At 34.4% G+C, this 15,212-nt stretch overlaps 1 protein-coding gene across 4 annotated transcripts in view; it reads right to left on the bottom strand.

Annotated features, from left to right (window-relative positions):
- LOC128013347 (RNA-binding Raly-like protein) overlaps window positions 1–14,526 on the bottom strand; it is a 116,720-nt gene extending 102,194 nt beyond the window's left edge. The window contains exon 1 of one of the 4 annotated variants that reach the window (XM_052596271.1): window positions 14,167–14,526. The gene's annotated coding sequence lies outside the window, so the exon portion shown is untranslated. Of the gene's footprint in view, window positions 1–13,453 lie in introns of all 4 variants that reach the window. The other 3 variants (XM_052596269.1, XM_052596268.1, XM_052596270.1) reach the window with 3 other exon arrangements.
- Window positions 14,527–15,212: the final 686 nt, after the last annotated feature.

Raw genomic sequence — 15,212 nt, 5'->3', positions numbered from 1 at the left:
TTTCCAGTAATCAAGAAAAGGGAATACAGAACACAAAAATGGGCTTAAAGACATACTACACACAAAAATTGAAATTATTTCATCATTTATTCACCCTCATGCCGTCTGCGCTCTTCACAACATTCTGCCTTTTACATCAAACTTAAACTCTTTAAACAGCTAGCCAGAAGTAATGGTTTATAATATTAGTATTTACTATATAATATACAAACCTATTCTTTTGAATGAGAAGACATTGGTTCACTGGGGTCATATTACTGCTGTCTTCACTTGTTTGTGTTTTTTTAAATGTCTTCCTTGGAGGTCCCATAAACTTGCACACAAGGTCATTTTTCTGAATAAAACTTATCTAAAGAAATCCTTATACACCTGGGATGGCATCAGGGTGAAATTTTTTTTTTTTTCTTTTTTTTTTTTAGTATCTTTTTCACAAAAGGAAAAAAAAACTAAACTTTCCATCATATACATCCAGCTGGGAATCACTTTTCTAAGCCATTAACCGAACCAACAGCTTCAAGATGAATCACAACAATACAAAACTTAGTTTGAAGTTCTTTTTTGAGGAAATAAACTTTTGGAAACAATGGTGTAGTATAAACTACTGATTTGTAGTTACCGATCTTACAATTAAAAACAAAATGTAATTGCATCTAGTTAATTTGTCTTTTTAAAGCATATAAACATGCCAGATTGCATTTTTCACAGTGCTTCATGAAAACGTAGTCGCTGTCTAAATATTTTGGCGTGTTTTTCCAGTATCCATGATCTTATTGGATCTTGTAGGATTATGGGTAGCGAAGTTCTCTCTTACAAATTTGGCATATTGAAATCAGGCCTTGTCTTTCTGGAATATTCAATTCCGATCGGTCAATTGCGTCATCCAGCGATAGGATAATTTTGACCGATAATTTTGACCCACCTCTGCCTAAGGCAAAGGTGTATATTCCGCTCATTCGCAAGTAATCTCTCTCGCATCATGCCGTGGATTCGCACGATTCGTGCAATCTCAACTGGCTCCATCTTGTCTCAGTAATCAATTGAGGTGGAAAACTACCTCGGAGTAGTCTACCCAATAATAACGTAACAGTGTTGCAATGTTCGTCTTGTTACTCAAACCGATTTTTCTGTACAATGACATGGACTTTTTTTGTGGAAGCTTTTAAGATAACACACAGCTGTACGGATAAGATTAAAAATCTAACATCAAACAAATACATAATTCCTATTCATTTATTTGTGAGTTGCAAGGGATACTTAATCTTGAAGCTGGTTGGTATTAATGTTTATACGTTATTAATAAAATCTCTTTCTTAAAAGAGAACATTAATGGGATTTTTTACTTTCAGCTGAATAGCTGTGTGGCATGAACTCATATACACACACCACCACTTTCAAATATCAACTATTATTCAAGCATGAGAAAACCTGCACTGCATTAACCTGTAGATGAGTCACAATCAAGTACTTGTAGAAGTATTTATCTTTAATAAAATGAAAGGACGTTATACACAATACACAAGGATTCTTATTTTTATTTTTTTTGAAAAGGTGTTTTGTAGCAAACTTTAGGTGCTCACAAACTTGTGGCCATGAATGTACATTGAAAAACATTTATGATTGCCAGAGAAACTTTCAACAGCCCTTGACTATCCTGACATCCATGTCTCTGAATGCAATAGTTTAATCGAATGATGTAAACTCATGCTCCTTGACACAGCATGAAGCTGCTATTGCAGATTCTGCTTATCATTTCTGACTGTTATTGATTCAGGTAATACTGCGTTCAAAACAGTTTTCATAGCAGCCCTGGGACACATTTTATTGCTCAGAGGTTGCTCTTTCATGGCTCAGGTGATTTTTTTCAAGTTAGTTTCAGATGGTTCTCTTAAAATTCCTTAGGAGAAATAAGAAGAGACACAAATGAGATGAGATGAAGTGTTCAGATACAGTGATACACCAGAGATGTAAAATGAATGCGGATTACATCTCAAATTGTTTGCTTCTGGGTGAATTTGATGAGAAATGAGTTCACATTCATTTGATTGCACACTTTGCTATCTTGGCATATGAACAGAGTTTGAGATGTTGAGTGAAGAGGTGTATGAGATTAGAGGGTCTTTTTAGGACAAAAACCAAAGAAACAGGTTACTAAAAAAAATCTTTCTTTAATTTAATTGCATTCTAATAGAAACAACTGAAAGATTATCTTACTTTTGAGATCACAAGGTTTAAAAAAAAAGGGTAGCACTTTATTTTACAGTCCTGTTCCTCATGTACATACTATGTACTTATTATAGTAATTACAATAACTATGTAATAACTAGGTACTAACCCTGAACCTACCCCTAAACCTAACCCTACCCCATGTAGTTACCTTGTATTACCAGAACTTTCTTAGATAAATACACTGAAAGTACACTATAAGTACATGTTAGTACACGTACTGTAAAATAAAGTGCAACCAAAAAATGTTATTAAAAACTAATTTAAAGAGAACACAGGATATGTTTCTGTTATACTGTAGTTATTGCTTAATTGTAATTAAACCAAATGTGTATTTATGATTTAATACTTAATTGGAAAATGGTGAAAGATGTACTACAGTTGCTGGTAAATTTCACTAAAAACTGCAAGTAACATATAATTAAACATTAATTTAAAAAGTACTCCAATAATCAGTTTTATTTGTATAACTTTATTTTGTTTATTAATTTTGACAGAGTTGTGTTCTTAACAAACAACAGAAGTTATTTATCACTTATTATGGAGAACAAATTAATTTACACTTAGACTTAATGTGTGCAAAATGGCTGTATAAAATAGTACAAATATTTATCATTTCTTGGATTAATTGCTAAATGAACCTTTTAATCTCTAAATTGCATTCAGTTTCCATGGCGAAGGTTCACAGATGCTGGTTGTAAACATATGCTATAACTGCTACTTTCTATTTATGTGCATACAGTTTCCTTGAACAATCACCTCAGTGGTTTTCTTCTCATTTCATGTGGTTTCAAAACCAAATTTTCATCTCGACCTTTGTTAGTAAACCTTTTTTTCATACTGTCAGGTTAGTTTAATGTCTGAGTTGACCTAGAACCTTTTTTTAACAGCAAAGCAGTGGGTTCATATTTCAAGGTGAGACGTCTCATCAGCTCACATCATTCATCAGACGCTCCCGTCCACTTTCAGCGAACCCTCACGCTTCACTTCAAACCATCACGTCCTCTAGCAAACCCTGGGAAATCTTGTACGAGCACTGCGTTTGCTCTCTGAACACCTCAAAGCCACACACATGCAAATCAATTTTTCATCCCTCTATCCTGGTCTCTCCTCATGTGAAAGGAAGAGGAAATTGAGGTCACGCTCCATCAGAAACTGATCGGCCTTGGATGCTCCCATTGTGGCTGCTGGAGTAGAGGGAGCAGAACGGGAGAAAGATTGTCGGCTGCGGAGCGTGTTGGGGTCTGTCTCCTATAGAGTCTAAGCGGAGTTGATGCAACCCTGGAGAAACTAGAGTGACCTGTGGAGAGTGATCCCTTCTCGAGAAATCCAGTCTAATGACACTGAGCTTGACAATAAGATGATGTGACTCATAAAATGGAATGACATAGATACACTTACAGTGCTGGCTATCAATCCGGCCTCATGTTTGTCAAGAGGTGGGTGGCTCATGCAGGAAATGATACCACCATAGTTAACGTGGGCCACTGAATTGCCTGTCTACAAAATCAACCTTTAAAAAAAAAAAAAAAAAAAAACTTATTAAGAATAATAATGTGTTAGATAATGTTATGCAGTATTTTAATATTCTGTTAATAAAATGTATTAATTAAAATAAAATATTTCTTTTTTTGGTCAACTTTACATTAAATATTATACCATTGCAAATATATAATCATTTATTTATTCTCTTCTGTTGTTTTGGTATATCATTGGAATGAATGGGAATTACCAAATTTATCTATAATTAATATAAAAAAATAATAATAATAAATGCTAAAATTAAGTTTTAAGAATAAATAAAAAGTGTTTTTTCCCTTTAAAATTGATTTTATTTGAAGTGCTTGACAAACATAGTTACGTTACATTTGAGAAAATTACAAGACTAATAATATTATTTCAAATATGATGAGTTTTCTATTTTCTAACAAATTGTAATTACATTAATAGTATAATTAGTGATTATTAATTAAAATTTAATTAAACAATTAAAGAAAATAGATGGATAGATATGGTAATATTGTGCTGTAATTTATTCTGGCTTAAAAATAAATCATGGTATTGCAATAATTTTAGTTTTATGATTAATGTAAGGAAAAAATTATCATAGTATCACAGTAATTTCATTATTATATTAAAATAAAATTATACATTTAACATTGTATTAAAATCATTTAAATAAAAAATAATTGTATTATAATAATTTTACTAATTATTTACTGTAATACAGTAAGACCATCTCTATAATAAAGTAATGAGAATCACTCTTAAACACATATCCCGATGTATTTTGTTAATGAGAATATGCATGGGAAATGTGCTTAATTATATTAATAACAATATCACAATATAAACAAATCAAACTGATCCGAAAATAGGCTTCAAAGCCAAAACGTCTTATTTCTTTCTTTCGATTTCATAATGATTCCTGACCACCGTATCTTCGTGAGATTTACCCAGTTAGCATTTGATATCTCTGGCCCGAGCATACGGTTCCAGTAGGTCCAGGTGAAGTCCAGCTGATCGGGGCCTTGCCCAGCTGCTGCTGCCGTGAACCAGATGGAGGAGTAGCTGTGTATTCATCACTCATGGATATTTGAATGTAGTGTGTTACCCACTCTACCAGCATCTGTACCCCACAACCACCTGCTCACCAGTTTGGACCAGCGCAGGTTTCATTTTGTTTGGCCTTGAGTGTGATGAGGCAATACAATAAGCACTTCTGATGTTAACGGGCACCATTTATTAAGGCCTAAAAAGGATCCCAGCCTGTTATTTTTAATCTTTTAAGCAAGCAAATCTCTTCATCTTCCAAAGACTGACTACAATGCAAGCAAATACAGTAAAATACGAGCACAGGTTGTGAAGAAGCACTGAACCTAAGCTACTGAATGATTATGTAACCTACAGAAAGAGACAGTGAATGAATGTAAACAAACCTTTCACTGGGATGAATCTGAAAAAAACAACCTCTATATTGCAACAAAGAATTTGTTAGTTACAAGCTAGCAATTGTTCTAGTATCAGTGTATTCCAGTGGGCAGGTCTGGATCTGTTGCCTGGAATAACTCTGAGGAATGATTGATCCTCATCTCTCCCTAACATCTCTTGAAGGGCCATAGGAGCGAGTGGGAGGAGCCAAACTCTGCTCTAGTAATAAATGAGGGAGGATGATTACAGCCTTTACAGTTACAACACACACCGCAAGAATGAAATCGAGAGACAAAACCTCAGTGCAACAGCGAAGGTCAAGAAAAAGTGAAGGGAACAAAGGTAGCTAGAATATATGTGATGTACTCCTGCATTCTCTTTCAGTCATAACAACAACTCCCACCTTTATAGAAAGCCTTTTCCTTCAGTTCCTTTAAATAACTCTCACAAACACACTCAGACTGAGCAATGCGTTAGGATAGACGCCTCCCAGGAAAAAAGGGTGAGAGTTTAGCCTGTGCTGGGAGTAAATTACTAAATGTAGCCACAATGCTGCATTTGATATCTGACTTTCGCTCAGCTGCTTTCAATACTGCATATAGCTTTTTGGACGTACTTTGTAAAAATAAATAGAATATTATAGACAGACAGAAACAGAATATTATAAACTACTAAATTTGCTTTACACCCTACTATTAATTATATATATAATTAATGTATATTTCTACTACCATATTGACATGTTGGTCTAGTTTGAACCAAGATCTCAAACAAAGTATGAGAGCAAAAGTGTAGTAGTGCAACAGTACAAGAGTGTGACAGGCCAACTGTTTATCAGTACAAGGGTATGACAGTATGCGAGAGCGGCTTTGTCACAGTATAACTCTAATAGTTTAGGAGCTGTCTTAAAGTCGACAGCTCTTGTAGCTGATGGAGCGCAGCTCTCTGTGATGTTGACAAGCCGAGAGATCTGCACTTAATAGAGTTCTGAAAGGTGCTGGTCTGCCCTTAATAAATAACACACCGCCATATAAGATGACTGTGATTGTGTATGTGCAAAAAAGGTGTACAAAGAAAGGGGAGCAAGACAAACAAAGCCTCGCCTCACTGTAATGCTGGGGTTTCAATCATATGCATTAATGAAGATTTTATGCAGGGCTGGTATGATAAACAGAGAGGGATAAATATATTGGGAAAGCTTGTGCATCCCAAGCGAGACAAATAGTGGGGTAAAACGACATCAGTGGGATGCGTGACACGGTGCTGCTGAAATAGGCTGTGAAATTGATTCCATGAAGTGAATCATGATTTAATCTGCCACAGACAACAAGGTATACATATTTCCCAGTAAGGAATAAACATTAACGCTTATGGCATGCAACATATAAACACGCATTTTCAAGGCTGCACTTGTAGCCTACATGTGGGCACAAAATGTTTAGAACTTACTGCTGGAATTTACTCTTGAAATATTCTTATTGCTTTAAAGTACTTTTGCTCACAAAAGGCTTAACACATAAAGAAATAATTGCACTTTAGATAAAAATTTTAAAATGACACATACTGACGTGAGATGAAAACTCCAACCACAACAGTAGAATATACAGCCTAATATGGTCCAATTTTTCTTTAATAAACCTAATGTGGCCTAATATATAGGCCTATACATACATACATACATACATACATATATATATATATATCTATATATATATCAACCAGGGCCGGGTTTCCCAAAAGCTTCGTAAGCCTAAGGAGTTTGTAAAAACGAACCTACGCCTGATCTTAATATTACGGTCTGTTTCCCAAATGCACTTTAAAATCATCGTAGATCTACAAGTGCTCAGTAATCATTAAACCCTAGCTGCATCATAAGAAGACAGATTTATGTGGTCATCTGCAGGACAATTGGCAGATTAAACCTTTAACTTGATTCAAGCGCAATGTGATTATAATATAAGGATTTTATTGTGCTTTATTGCACACTTTATGACGCGTTTTATTAATTTAAAAATGTAATAATTAAAAAGGGCAGAAATATAGAAATACACATTTAAATTAGCCTAAATGACTGAAAAAAAAGAATAAAATAAGTAATTAAATGTTTCAAAGACTGAGGGAAAAAAATATGTCAATGAGTTGCTGAAGTGCACGAAAGCCAGCTATGTATTTGATCCGAAATAACGTCTCACTCTCTCTCTCTATACAGTGTATAAATAAATAAATTAAAATAATTTTATGCATTTAGCAGACGCTTTTATCCAAAGCGAATTACATTGCATTCAGGCTAACATTTTTTACCTAACATAATATATAAATATATAAAGTACATAAAGTATATTATATATTATTATTTAAAGTATAATATTATAGACTATAATATTGTATTGTGGCATAGTTATTATATCCAAGTTGTCTGTTTGGAATGCAGCATTAGGTTAACATCAATAAACGATAGTGTACTACAATTAAGAGCCATTCTATAATGTGACATTTCAGCACTTGATAAATGGACAGCGACTCCTAAGTAGCTTAAAGCACAGCTACGTGCAACTGTGTTTAAAGTGCATTGTTGGGAAACACACGTGAAACAATAACGAACGATTGCAAATTTACTCATAGAAAACACTCTTAAGCTCTAGGACCCGGCCCAGCTGAGAACAATGGGTGATATAGTTTGAAAAAAAAAGAATTTAATGTAAATAATAATATAATACTGTATAATAAATAATAGATCAAATAAAATAATATATTACCTGCTATATACAATATTTATATTTGTACATTACAAAATATCAAGGTATGTTTTAGACAGCATTTTTCACTAGATTAATTATATAATTTTCATTCCTAAATTTCCATTTTACATGAATTAAAACAAACCAGCATAACAATAAACAATAATAAGCAGTAGAATTATTTATTTACCAATATGTATAAAGCCACATGGAGACTAAACTGAAGACAAACAAATCATTAATTCAGAATACTGAATTTAGTAACTGAAACAGGGTAAATTTGAAACAAATGAAACAAATAGTTTGAACAAAATCAACTCTGTTTACTGTAAATCTACAGATGCTATAACATCCTCATAATAAACATAATTATATTATATTATATTATATTATATTATATTATATTATATTATATTATATTATATTATATTATATTGCACACCCATTTGGTAAAAATAACTTGTGAATAGGTTAATCGCTGACATCCATTTACAAAAACTTCCTCTTTACTGTAATGATACATCCTCACCAGTAAGTGTCAGGATGAAGTCCAAGACCGCTGTTGTATCAGCCAGAAAATCCCTTAATGCACCTTTAAATTTCATTTAGTTTTTGCTTTTAATTGCTGACTTCTCTCTGTAGCCCATGTGTGTATGGTCATTAAAAGAAATCAAATTAAAAAATGTCCCTATAGTGGGAACTATTTGAGAAATAATCCCAGCTGGACCGACTTGTCAGAGTAAAAAGTAAATGAGGTCTACAGAGCAAAAACTTAAATAGTAGCCAGACTTTCTGTGCCATCTCACCAATATGAATTAGTCTTTCGAATGTAATCATGAAATTAATGTGGTAAGGAAACCAGGCAATTAGTGCAAAGTCCAGTTTTAAAGTGCAAACTTGGACACACTTACTCTTAAATGTTTGTGGAGGACAGATGGATAATTTCCTGTCACGGTGCCCAAACAGGTCTTAAGCGAGCGCCAGAAGGACACATTCATATTACAGACTAGACTCAGAGCTGATTGGCTGAGGGAACAGAGTCTTCAGCAGCGAGTAAGTGACAGGATCAAACCACAGATCAGACCACACGCTTATTACACCGATGCCCCTTAGAGCCACATCTCTCAGTCCAGCCCATTAACCTGCTGTCAGCCTAAACGCATTGTAAAATAACTGTTTTCTGTGCTAGAATGAGATTGGAAGCCTCTGAGGCTGCGCTTTGAGTCCAGAAAAAAAGACAGAAGAAATAATCTGATAAATTCTATGATAAATTATTGCATTAATAATTAGTGAAATAGGCTGAGTACAGCTGAAATAAAATAACTAAAAAAGACTTACACCATGTTTCTTCAGAACCATCACTTGGGTCTTAAAACGAACAAACACAGACGAGCTAGTTTTCTACTAGTCAAAAAACAACAACAACTACATTCTTAATCTATTTTACAACTTTTATCAAAGAAGAAAACGATTTAATATTTTTGTAATCTTTTTCAATTAATAATTTAATGAGTGACAGAAAATATTAATTTAAAGCATTCTTGCTGAATGAAAATATTAATTAAATAAAACAACAACAACAACACAGTAGTGTATAAACTGAAACAGGATATTCAACAAGAAATTATTTCTTGGAAATTATTTATACATGGGAATTGATTGGATTATGAAAATTAGTTTTAAAGGTGTTTAAAAGGCAGGGGTTAAAAACAAAAGCCTGTTGTCATTCGGGGAGAAAATGATGAAGACAGATATGTATTAATAAGTTAAAGAGGGATAATTTTGATGTCATCTTGTCCTGAACTGTCCCTTCTGCTTTTGAAGCAAGATGCAAATTTATATAAATCTGATTGACATTAATAATCTCTGATCTGATACTCTCAGCGAGCTCCTTCTAATGATTGAAACTCAAAATCTCACTGAGGTTAACAAAACAATTTAACTGGAAAAGTTGGTGTACTGTAGCATATATCATTGAAGAGGTTGCGCTTAAGCACTGTATTATAACTCGAATGCTTTAACATAATTGGCTCTTAAAAGCTCTGTTAGATTGCCCTTGTTCTTCAGAAATGGCACTGATTGTTCAGAATATGATTATTTAATGAAGAATCCTCCCATTTATCAAATTTACAGCTCTGAAAAGGGAAACAGATTCATGCGAGCTTATAAAAGCCTAGTGCTCATCGCCAAGGGTGAGCTGTTTATCTGCTCAGGGTTACATGAGAGGTTAGAGTCCTTCAGAGGCAGATGCTTTTATCTAATTCTGCTTGTTATTAAGATATGACCATGCTAGGAAATAAGCTCATTATGAGTGAGTTTTTTGTTGATTAGAATATGAGTCTAGGAAAAAAATGAAGTCTTGTAGTCATTAGAATATCATTTAGAATTTTCACTGTTAATATGTCTGTGTTAAATGAGGCAACACTGTCAAAGAAGACACAGATGAAGTCTTATTTGTGTGCTTGACTTTTAAAAGTGAACATAAAATATAAATTTACTTTCATAATATATTAAAAGTCTCTTGTGCACAATTAATCCGATGGCAAAAATATAATTATAATAATAATTGTTTGAGGAATTGTTGCAATCTATACTTTCCATTTCATCTGATGACACCTACAGTAGGTCAATCAGGTGGAGTATAATCATTTTAACCAGTGTAAAATATGTACACTGGTTGATTATTGAATTATGTTTTAGAAACAAAATACCATATACGTTTTTCTACTTCAAAGAGTCATGTTTAATTCAACGTGTTACTTGCCATTTCTTTCTGTTTGTGGTGTTTACTAGTCATTTCTGAGTGAAAACAGCAATAAACGAAGGGCATGTTTCTACACTGGTTTTTCAGCTAAATACAGTAGCTATTAGGTACTATATTGTAATGAATGACATTATATAAATGTTCCCATTGTTAAGGAAATAATTTAATGCCATTTAAAGGTGCACACAGTAATCAATTTCCATAGACAAAAACTATAACTTTTTTCAGTGTTTCTACTTAAAAAAAAAAAAAAAGAATTAGCATTTATTTCAATGCATTACTTGCTGTTTATTTATTTATTTTTGTGGAATTTATCAGCAAATCCTAAATGTTAAATGTTTAAGACTTTTTTTTTCAGTGTATTGCTTTACAGAAGTAAAATGCATTGTTACCAAACATTATTTTAAACCTGTAAAACACAAATAAGATATTTTTAAAAAGTATTTTGTATTGTAGTGTGCAGAATGAAAGCTAATGGACTCCATTTGTTGAGAAACAGTGCTCCTCAAAATATCTTCTGTGTTCCACAGAAGAAATAGAGACAGACATACAGTGCTGTGAGAAAATAATAACAGAATGTCCATTTTGGAGTTAACTATGCATATAAAATAATCAATTAATAATCAATCTAGCAGTACAAAATTCTCAACTCTACTTAATCAAATCTATGCAGTTTCCATTCCAACGTTTCCTATGTCTTTAACACAGATCAGCTAAAGTCTAAATAAAAACAACATTTAACTTTTATAAAATTACTCATATACACTACCATTTAAAAGTGTGGGGTTAGTAATATATTTTAATGTTTTTGAAAGAAGTTTCTTGTGCTTATGCTTAAGGCTGCATTTATTTGATAAAAAAAACTACAGTTAAAACAGTCAATTACAATTAAAATGGCTGCTTTTTATTAGTATTTTAATATATCTTCTGTGTTTCAACATGAGTAACTGATGAGATAATTTTAATTTTGGACTGAACTAAAATAAGTCAAAGGTAATTGAAACAATTTAACAGAATCAAACCTCTTTGGTTTCCATCCTGACGTTCCCTATGTCACTAACATTTCCCTCTGTGACGGATCAGAGACTACAGTTCAAAGGGGTTTTAACTCTGATCCTTTACGTCCTGTTGCTTTGGCAGTGTGAGAATCTGAGACCAAGACATTCCTTCAAATTCTTCAGGGTACAAGAGCATCTGGCTGTAATGTCTGCAAGAAAACAACTGATATAAATAACAATGCCAATCTTAAACAGATCAGGAAATATAAATCAACTAACAAAACGTGCACCAAAAATTACAAAGTAGAAGGAAGTTAGCCAGCCAACACAAAGTCCAGCTCTACTCAGATGGCGGGCACATGTCCAGCGTAAACAGTCCTTTACTAACGGAAGGATGTTTTATTCATGAGTGCAAAGCCATCTCCACACATGAGCTATTATATTTCTCAACCCTCATTTATAGCTCTCATGTGCAACGCCCAGATAACAGGGGAAAATTGCCTGGAGGGCTGAGACGACACCGCAGGAAGTAACGCCGGCTATCATAACACCCAGCTGGAGGGATGACAGAGAAAGAGACATTTATCAACGCGGCTGAGGCACCTTTCAACACACGCCATGTACATCTCAATGCTGCGGCGCACCTTCACAATCACTACAGCAACTGACATTAAGACCGAATCTAAAGATATTCTGGTGGCTAACTGGAATAGGTGAAGCTTAAGATGCAAAAAACAAAGCACAACAGCAGTTATTGCCATGCCCACCCACCCACACGCACACCTTGCTGTGTCACTGATCACTGCTTGTAGGAACTGTGGGAAAGCATTAGCACAGAATGCTTTCAGTAAAATACAGTTTAGAAAGGAGAAAGTTAAAGGCATAGTTCACCCCAACAATGTTTACTCACCCTGATGTCTTTCCAAGCTTGTATGACTTATTTTCTTCTGTGGAATACAAGAGAAGATATATTTCGAGGAATAATTGAACTGTTTTTTGTCCATATCGGAGCCCATATGAAATGAGGGTGAGTGAATGGATTTTGATTCATTTTTGGGTGAACTATCCCTTTAAGCAGACAGATCTTAAAATAAGCTTTAGATGCTATAAAAGCTTCATCGTTGTACATAATAGATGGCATGAAAAGTTCTTATTTGCCGAGTGCTGAAATGCTATTTGTGAACCCATTCGCTGTCCATGGTGCTGAAAGGAAACAGCATGCTGGATCTCTTTTGAGATTGCAGTTTAACATGCTCATTACTCTTTCTTCTGAGACATATACATGTGTTTTTAAGCCTTTCATGTGATGTTGTTGATTCAATTTACCTGCAATTAAATGTTCACTGTTGGTCTGTAGACCCAAATATATTACGTGTGCACCAGAAATCATCCAAACCTCACAGTGACAACATTTGGCATCCAACACATGGTTACAATCTGAAATTGCTGAAGATTATATCTAAAATGCAGATAGTGGGACCTGCTTGCTTACCCAGGCATTTGGACAGTTATAAAGTAAATGACGTATGAGATGACTCTTTTAAATATATCATTATAAAATTCACATAAGGTGAGTGAGAGATCTACACAACGATAAAGGTATGATTTACAGGGGTTCCACTTAGTTTCACATTCACTTGCAATGTGATTATTATGCACAAGCACAACTACAGATGTATATTTGATTATAAACCTCACAGCCAAAGAATACATCATTCACAGATTAACATTTCAGAATCGCCTTGCTTTTATTGAAAACAAACATGTGCTGTAAGGTTTGATTTCTTGTCCTTATATACCTGCAAAGTAGAGTCTGTTCATCTTCGGTGAAAGCAAAGACGCACTGATTGATATTTTCCCCAAAGAAACAATTATTCCCTTCATAGACACCTTAATTTGCATCATCTACGTGAAAAATGAGCACATCCAAAAATCACTTCACCTTAAAATCATCTGCAAAAGGATAAGGCATTAAAAAATGAAAGAAAAACCAGCAAAAATAAACAAACGTGACAGCTAAGCTGCAAGAAAAGTTTCCATTAAAACGTCGCCAGGTCTGAAAATGACTTTCGGGTAAAGAAAAGACCAAAATAAAAGCAAATGCTTCGCTCGGTGACATCAAAATCACAAAACTCTCATGAACAATAGCGCAAAATACAAGCAAAGCATATCTACAGCAAAAGTCTATGGCAGAGAACAAAAAAGGGAAAAAGGGTTAAAAACAAATATCATCGTACATACGTAAAAATGGAACTGCCAAGGCCATTTAAAAACCAGTTGCATGATTTCACACGACTGCAAGCACGTACTTGGCCAGTGTCACTCAGTACTGAATAGCCCAGATAGGAATCACTGCATACTAAAAACTTGAGGTACGGATCGAAAAACGCCTCAAAACAACACTTTTTCAAATCTCAACGCTCAAACCCAAGCAAAAGGAGAGAGAGAAAAAATAAAAAAGAGCAAGTGAAAAGACAAAAAGGGTTACAAAAAGGCCTGGAAACGTACTCACCGAGTGGGAGTAAAATGTTGCGATAAAAATGCGTTATGGCACAAAACACAGTATGGCGAATGAAGCGCGTTCGTTCTCTCTCAGTCTGTGAGCCTCGCTGCTGTCACGTGACTGCTGCTGCCTTGAGCGGCGGGAAGAAGAGCTGACAGGAGACGCCGTTAGTTAGTCGTTATCATTCCACACTGAGAGCCTTCTGTGATTCTCCCGTTGTATTTTTTACCTTCTCTTTTAAGCTCGCGGAGCTCCCATGATGTCAGACTCAACGTAACGTCTAAAGAGAGCCTCTCAACGCCGTCTTTGTTGTTCTTGCTCTTCGTCTTTGTTTTGTGACGATAAACAAGTAATGTGAGGCGTGTGTATATGTATGTATGCATGTGTGTGCGCGCGCTTGCGTGAGAGAATACATCTTGGATAATGTCGTTAATAACGTCATGAAAGGCAGTTTTATTCCCATTGCAGTTTTTTTTTTCCACAGACGTTTATCTGATGCAAATAGCGTCGTGCAGCATCAGTACATTCCTCCCTTAATATTCATCACGTCAAAATGAAGGGGCAGCATTTTAAGCTAACTTAATTCACAGACTCTCCATTGCCGTGTTGTCTCGTCTTTTCTGTATAAAAGGACAAGAAGATAATTAAATCATAATGAAATGCATGCAACGTTTAAAAGATCCCAGATAATTGGCATTCAGGTGCCAAAAACAATTCCCTCATATGTAGCCTTAAAATAAAACTTTGTGGTAAAACGAAATCGATGCAAAATAGATAGATTATGCAAAATTCATTTGCATGACAGACTGAATGGGAAAAGTGCTAATCTTATACATTTTTTAAGAACAACAGCAAAATTATAGCCACAACAATATGGCACTTGTAAATATAGCTGCATTTTCCCCTCTGTGTCCCACTAGTTTTATTATTTTCATTCATTTTTAATTCACATTCTGTTTTATTATTAGCATTTAGCATTGTTATTTTTCTTTGGCTCACCACCCACTGGTTCAAATTCTAGCTAATTGGCAATTTGATGTCAAAAGCATGGCCTA

Source organism: Carassius gibelio, chromosome B24, assembly GCF_023724105.1.
Source record: "Carassius gibelio isolate Cgi1373 ecotype wild population from Czech Republic chromosome B24, carGib1.2-hapl.c, whole genome shotgun sequence".
Taxonomy (NCBI): domain Eukaryota; kingdom Metazoa; phylum Chordata; class Actinopteri; order Cypriniformes; family Cyprinidae; genus Carassius; species Carassius gibelio.
The sequence above is the reverse complement of the archived record's forward strand: the minus strand, read 5'-3'. Positions and strand labels throughout refer to the sequence as shown.